The 6,167-nt window shown below is 43.9% G+C and overlaps 1 protein-coding gene across 4 annotated transcripts in view; it reads left to right on the top strand.

Moving 5' to 3' along the window:
- Positions 1-1,909: 1,909 nt before the first annotated feature.
- The window catches only part of RBM47 (RNA binding motif protein 47), a 177,237-nt gene continuing 172,979 nt past the window's right edge, over positions 1,910-6,167 (top strand). For 2 of the 4 annotated variants that reach the window (XM_055434463.2, XM_055434455.2), the window contains exon 1: positions 2,899-3,488. The gene's annotated coding sequence lies outside the window, so the exon portion shown is untranslated. Of the gene's footprint in view, positions 2,049-2,095; positions 2,358-2,898; positions 3,489-6,167 lie in introns of those variants that run through there. The other 2 variants (XM_055434457.2, XM_088836298.1) reach the window with 2 other exon arrangements.

The raw sequence follows: 6,167 nt of genomic DNA, 5'->3' as shown, positions 1-6,167 counted from the left end.
TGCCTTTTAGGGAAAGAAGAAAACAGAAAGCAAGAGGTGACGGTCTGCAGAACTCAAATGCCCCAGGATCATGGGATTTGCCTGAGAATTAAAATGATGATGATGATAATGATAACAATAGTAAAGACGAGGAACAGACATCAAGGTCAATCACAAAGAAGTACTAACAAACATTCATATTTGTTAAAATGTTAAACAATGTTTTATTGTCTCTATGTTCCTAGGGAAGCAGTGGGAAGTAGTTAGGAATAAGAATAATATCCACTTAATCGGTGGCAGTGTACAAAACTGAGAAAGAAGGAGCAATGCCAGGCATCATTTGAGAGAAAGTGAACCACTGAGGACTGTCGTAAGGACTTGCTTCCAGGGAGCTGGGCTTCCTCAAGGGCCATCTTCCCTGATTCCAGCTCCAGTTCTCCTGCAGTCACTGACCTCCACGCTTTCAAACTTATTTGATTATTCCTAGCCATTATTCCCCTGGTTTGGCCCATTGCTTCCTACGGAAAAGCCTGGAAAAAGAGGTGGGAAAATCTGTGAGCCTGAGAATGTCCCCTCTTGAATTCTTTAACTCAGAAGGTCCTTGACACGGTGAGGCTCTCAAGGTAACAATCCTGATACGGAAAAGCAAAGACAAATCTGAGCTATGTAGAGTCAGAGTTTCTAAGTTGTCTTGAGGCTGTGGAACGCGTGTCTGTAAACTGGCATCTTAGACATGGTGAGAGAACCTTGAAGGGGTCACAGTGCCGGATCTTCATGGCTTATATAGTAACAAGGAATGAATCTAAAACTCAGAAAACATTTAATTGATCTGTTAAGTCCTGCACCATAGGGAAGATAAAAAATCAAAGAGATTTAAAATGTTTCAGAATTCTTGGCTGGTTTGAAGGAATCATTTTTCCAAAAGGTGGCAAACGCTGCTTTTAGATTTAACTGGAGCTGAGAACTCTCTCGGCCTCACCACTCAGGGAAAACGTGCTCTAGCTGACCTCAGTGCCTTCAATCTGCAAAACAGGAATGAAGTACTCCATAGGATAGAACTGTAGGGTAAAATGAGGTGGATTAAAGTGCACCGCAAAGTACTAAAGGCCTCATTCAGGTAAAGGGGCTATGATTTCTTCAAGAGTGAAGTTAAGTGGAGAAAAAAAGGGTGTCAGCACTGCACATCTTAGCCGTTGATAATTACTTTCAAATATTTATGAAGAGCTTTAAAATTATTTCCCCCCGTTTCACACTGATATTCAAGTAGCAATGACCATTATTTGTCCAGCATTGGATAGGATAAGTAACTCTCCCGGTGTCAGACAGCAAATTAGGTGCCTAAATCCGAATTCGAATGAAGCACACATTCGTGGTAGATGGCTAGATCCTGAGTTTCCTCGCTGTCAGAGAACTTCATAGAGTATATAGGTCAATTTATTTTCATGTATCTTGTCCATCTTGCAACATTTAAGTGAGATGGAGATCACTCTATTAAACACTATTTTTACAGGACCTTTATTTTTCATTATATTCAATGAATGTAAATTGCAGAAATTTCACCGTTAGAATCTTTCGGATAGGAAGGCTGGGAGAGGTTTAAAAAAAAAAGAAAGAAACTGGCTCATGGCTTTACAATTAGAGTGACAGTGTTGGCTCAAGAGCCCAATTCTCTGATCACAGACCCCACCTCTTCAGAAAAAAAGCTATAGTACAAATAATAATAACTAAAAAAAATAATGGCATTAGTGGCAACTAACACAGTGTGCCAAGCACTGTTCTAACCTTTTTGTATGTATTAGTTCATTTAACCCGCAAAAAAAAAAAAAAAAATTTTAACTATTCCTTCACTAAAGCAGTCTAATGAGAAGCAGCACTTTTTCTTTCCTCCCCTCTATTGAATGACACTGCAACCCGAAATCACAACTCCGTTTTAGGTTCCTGGTGGTGCCTGCTTCCTCTTCTGGTTTGTTTAGTCACAGAATTTGATTCCTGTTGGCCGATTACGCGCCTACAAACAGGCTTAGCGCTCTATTGAAATGCGTGAGGCTCCTTAACTCTTGTATAAACAGGTAATGCGAAGGGGTGGGGCACAGATTGCGGATTTCTGGAGGATGGGGCTGGGATGGGGGTTAGAACCGGCTCCCCGGAGGATCGGGCCGAGGTTAAGGGAGGCCTTGGCTGCTGTTTTAAAATGCAGTGTTTTTTTCTGTACCCTTTCTAGAAACCAGCTGTAACTTTAGGTCAGAGCGTATTAAAATGAGCCACTTCTGAACCAGCAGCGCCCAGGCCCCAGGCCCTGCTGTGAAGGCCCCGGCAAAGGTCAGGGCTTGGTCCGCGTGACGCTCCCTCCCGTGCCCGTCCGAGCTGCTCTGCCTCAGGTAAGGACACTCTCGGGGGTTCCCCCCTTCCTGCAGGCCCGCCGCCGAGCTCGCGCTGATCCTACCTGGCTACACGGCTTCTTTACTGGGGGGTTGGGGGGGAGGACGGGGGTGGTGTGTGCCGACCGGCTCGTGATTCAACAGCTGGTTCCTTATTCCTCAAACGTGGTTCTGCTTGGGTTCCCTCAGCCGCCCAAAGCGGGGGGCCAGACGTCTGATTTCGGGCAGATGTCCTCAGGTGGAGCAGGTGCCACTGCTGGGGCTATTTCTTGGCTTTCTAAAATGGATGTGACTTTTTGAGCGGGGAGCGACAAGTCTGTGTGGTGAAGTTCCCGCGTCTCTTCCCCATCAAGGCAGATTGGTTTTGTTTTTTCCCCCAACCTTCAGCAAAGGTATCTGCGCTCCTAAAACAACAGGAATGTTGCACTGGCCTTCAGCCAGCGGAGGCTCAGCGAGCAGGATAAAATTTCAGAGCAGATTTACGGGAAGTTGCCGGTGTTGGGAGTAAAAATCTGGTTTGGTGAGTTTAAGGGAAGGGAGTAGACGAGAGACAACCTCGCTACTGTGAGGCGAACGGCCCCGGATGGGGGAGGGCAGGAGCGGGAGGAGGGAACCGGGAAGAGCCGGAGCCGAGGCTCGAGCGCTCCCCGCGCGCAGCGCCCGACGCACGCAGGGCTCCCGGGGCCGCCGCTCTCCCCCGGGCGCGGGTCCGGCGCCGCTCTGCCAGGGGAATTCGCCGCGCTTTCGCGTTCTCGCTCCCGCCAGGAATTTAGCCCCGAGAGAACTGCCTTCTGGTTATCGCGCAGGCTTCTCACTTCGGAATGTGCAGTTCGGGACAGTGAGAAGTTGGGGCTCGGGGAGTTGTCCTCGGAGAGAGTTTCTCTCCTGCGGCTTTCCAAGGTTAAGAGATTCTGACAAACTGGAATTCCCAGCGCCTGGGAGTGAAGCCCGAAACGGTCTGTGGCTTTAAGCGGCGCGGTAGGGAGTCGCTGGACACTCCTTATTTTGGTTTTACATTAAAAAGGGGGAGGCCGAGAAGATGTTGTAGGTTACTTCCTAGCTGTGTCAATCGCCACTGCGCTCTGAATGGTGTTAATTTCAGAAGTGGGCGACTGCAAATACCTCACAAAGGTAAGGTCGTTTTTGGCAGTCTTTCTAACTACTGTCCCTTAATCTTACCTGTGGGTCCAGATTTTGAAATTTTGTTTTCCTCTCTCTTTAGACCTTATCTCCCCTTATTCTACCTTCCCCCTTCCGACTCTGGCGTATTTAATGGGAAAGAAATAGTTTATAATAAGATTTCAAAAGCGTCAGCTTCTGGAAAAGCAGAAAATCATATACAGTCAGCCCCATCGTTTCCTCTGGTGATGAAACCTTTTCCGTACAATAAACAATCCCCCCCGCCCCGCGCTCTTGAAAGCGTATGATTGGGCTATCCAGAGGCACAGGTGACTTTTTAGACCCAGATTATTAAAGTGAGATTGAGAAAACTTTTATGACAGGCATCTCACAGTGAGTGGTAAGGAGGGGAGGGTTACTGGGGGATGTGTGTTGGGGGAGGATATGAGGGGAATATCTTCTTGGAGTCATTTACCTCCCAAGGTAACACCGAGCACAGACTTAGTTATTTAAAGTTAAAAATTCAATCTGCATAAAAGTCTAGGGCTGATGAACTATGACAGCTGACAGATCCGCCACTGGATATTTAAGAAATCAGATAAAATAAATGAAGTGGAATTTTTCAAATAGTGATTCATTTTTTATTAAGGTAAAAGTTCATCTACTCTTGGGTACTGTCCCAAAGCATTTGGGGATGTGTCTTCTTGCTTGAGGCTTATCTAAGATCGTTTCCTCAAGGTACTTTACTCATAGGCCATGCTGATTTTTGCCATACTGATTTGTACTGTTACTGATGTAGCACATTCTAATGGCTCACCCAGTGTTCTTTAGCATGGATATAGATTAGAAATGTGTTCTTTAAAACTTGTAATGCTAGAGTCACAAGAATTTTTCAGGGCAGAGAAAAGCTTAAATGTGAAGAGGTTGCCACAGATTTAAGCACAGTTGCAATTTAGACCAAGTGCATTTGAGAGTTGTAGGTGCTGATTCTAAAAGGTAAAAGATTTTCAACAACCTAAAACACAATCTCTAGACAAAGCCAAGTACCCAATCAAGGCGATGAGATAGCATTTTGCAGGATTTTGTATTGCTGTTCGGCATGGCTCAGATGGTAGAGTCTGTCTGCAATGCAGGAGACCCAGGTTCGATTCCTGAGTCAGAAAGACCCCCTGGAGAAGAGAATGACTACCCACTCCAGTATTCTTGCCTGGAGAATTCAATGGTCAGAGGAGCCTGGTGGACTATTAAACAATAATCCTTGTCAGACTGATGATCTGAAATTTTGGAGGGAAACAAAACTAACCCAGTCCAAAATGGAAACAGGAGGAAGAAAAGAAAAGAATCTGGGTTTTCATATCCTTCCTTGTTTACCTTGCCCTTCACCTTGTTCTGATAAACCGTTTTGGCCTCTTTGACTTAATTATTGCACAGAGGGAGAACGAGAAATCTGACCAGTGTTATTATTTCAATATTTGTTAAAGAAAGAAATAAACGGACAAAAACCAAGCTCCTAGTCTGACTCTGTCATGCTTCTTTACCTGACAAGGCTACACTTAAATTCATCTGCTCAAGAGTGTTTTGTAGAACAGATGCCAAAAATGAATGAAGTTTTGAAGATTCTTTATCTTTCCTTTGGTTATTGAGTTTTCAGAAGCTTGTAAGATTGAAAATTTGGCATCATCACTTTACTCCAATCTCTATAGTTTTAATTGTCAGCGTATTTTTGATTCCTACCTGTGCTGCTGTAGACTAAATTTTGCCCGAAACAACTGGTGACACTGAGGATGAACTCAAGATAGAAAGCAAGGAAACTATGTGCTTCGGGACATGTGTCCTCATACTTGCTCTGACTAGTGTTTAGGATGACTTTCATTTTTTTTTCCCCTCACATGATAAAAGCATTCAGATTAGACTGTTCTCTGATTTACTAGTAACAGAACCTGTTCCCAGTAATTTAAACAAAGATTAGAAGATTGAAGCCAATAAATAATTTTCTTACAAAATGAACTTGCTTTCCAAATTCTACTCTTGATCTGATGATTAAAACCTATCACGTCCCAAATGATTGAACTTGGACTGCTAGAGGGAAGTATTTGCCTATTTCAGACAGGTTTCCACCTCTACATTTCAAGTCCCTTCTGATTTTTCAGCACTGGATACAGGAGTGCAAGTTGGGGGAGGGAGATCTCCTCAAAGTTGGCCTGAGGTTCAAGTGAAACTCTGATTTGGTTTTCCCAGAGGATGCATAATCCTAGAAAAAAACTTGCTCTGAAGAGGGCTTAAGTGTGGGATTCATACGACTTAGCTAAAGGATAGATTTTGTAAGAACCTAGGGTTTGTGTGCCAAACGTTTGTGAAGTTACATTTAATACATAAATACAGTTTAAAAAAATGTTTGTCAGAATGATTTCAAGTTAAAGGTTATATTGGAACGTTTCAGCTATTGGCCCGATTAAAAGATGTGTTTTTCCTCTTGGGAGCAGACTCTGTGTCTTGTGATGATGTTGATTTTCTGATTTAATATTGTGAGACGTGTGTGTTAGTCCAAACAGCCACCTGCTCAGGGTCATTGCTTCAAAGAACAACTAGAAAAGGTTTGTCAATAATGGCAGTGCAGGGATGACTTGGGTTATGAGATAGAAGGCTTTTAGAAACTCCCGAGAAGAATAGCATAGCAATGATAATATGCGA

Source organism: Moschus berezovskii, chromosome 5 (genome assembly GCF_049115385.1).
Source record: "Moschus berezovskii isolate FMDL1 chromosome 5, NW_MosBer_1.0, whole genome shotgun sequence".
Classification (NCBI taxonomy): Eukaryota; Metazoa; Chordata; class Mammalia; order Artiodactyla; family Moschidae; genus Moschus; species Moschus berezovskii.
Note: the sequence above shows the minus strand (reverse complement) of the source record. Positions and strands in the feature narration are given on the sequence as shown.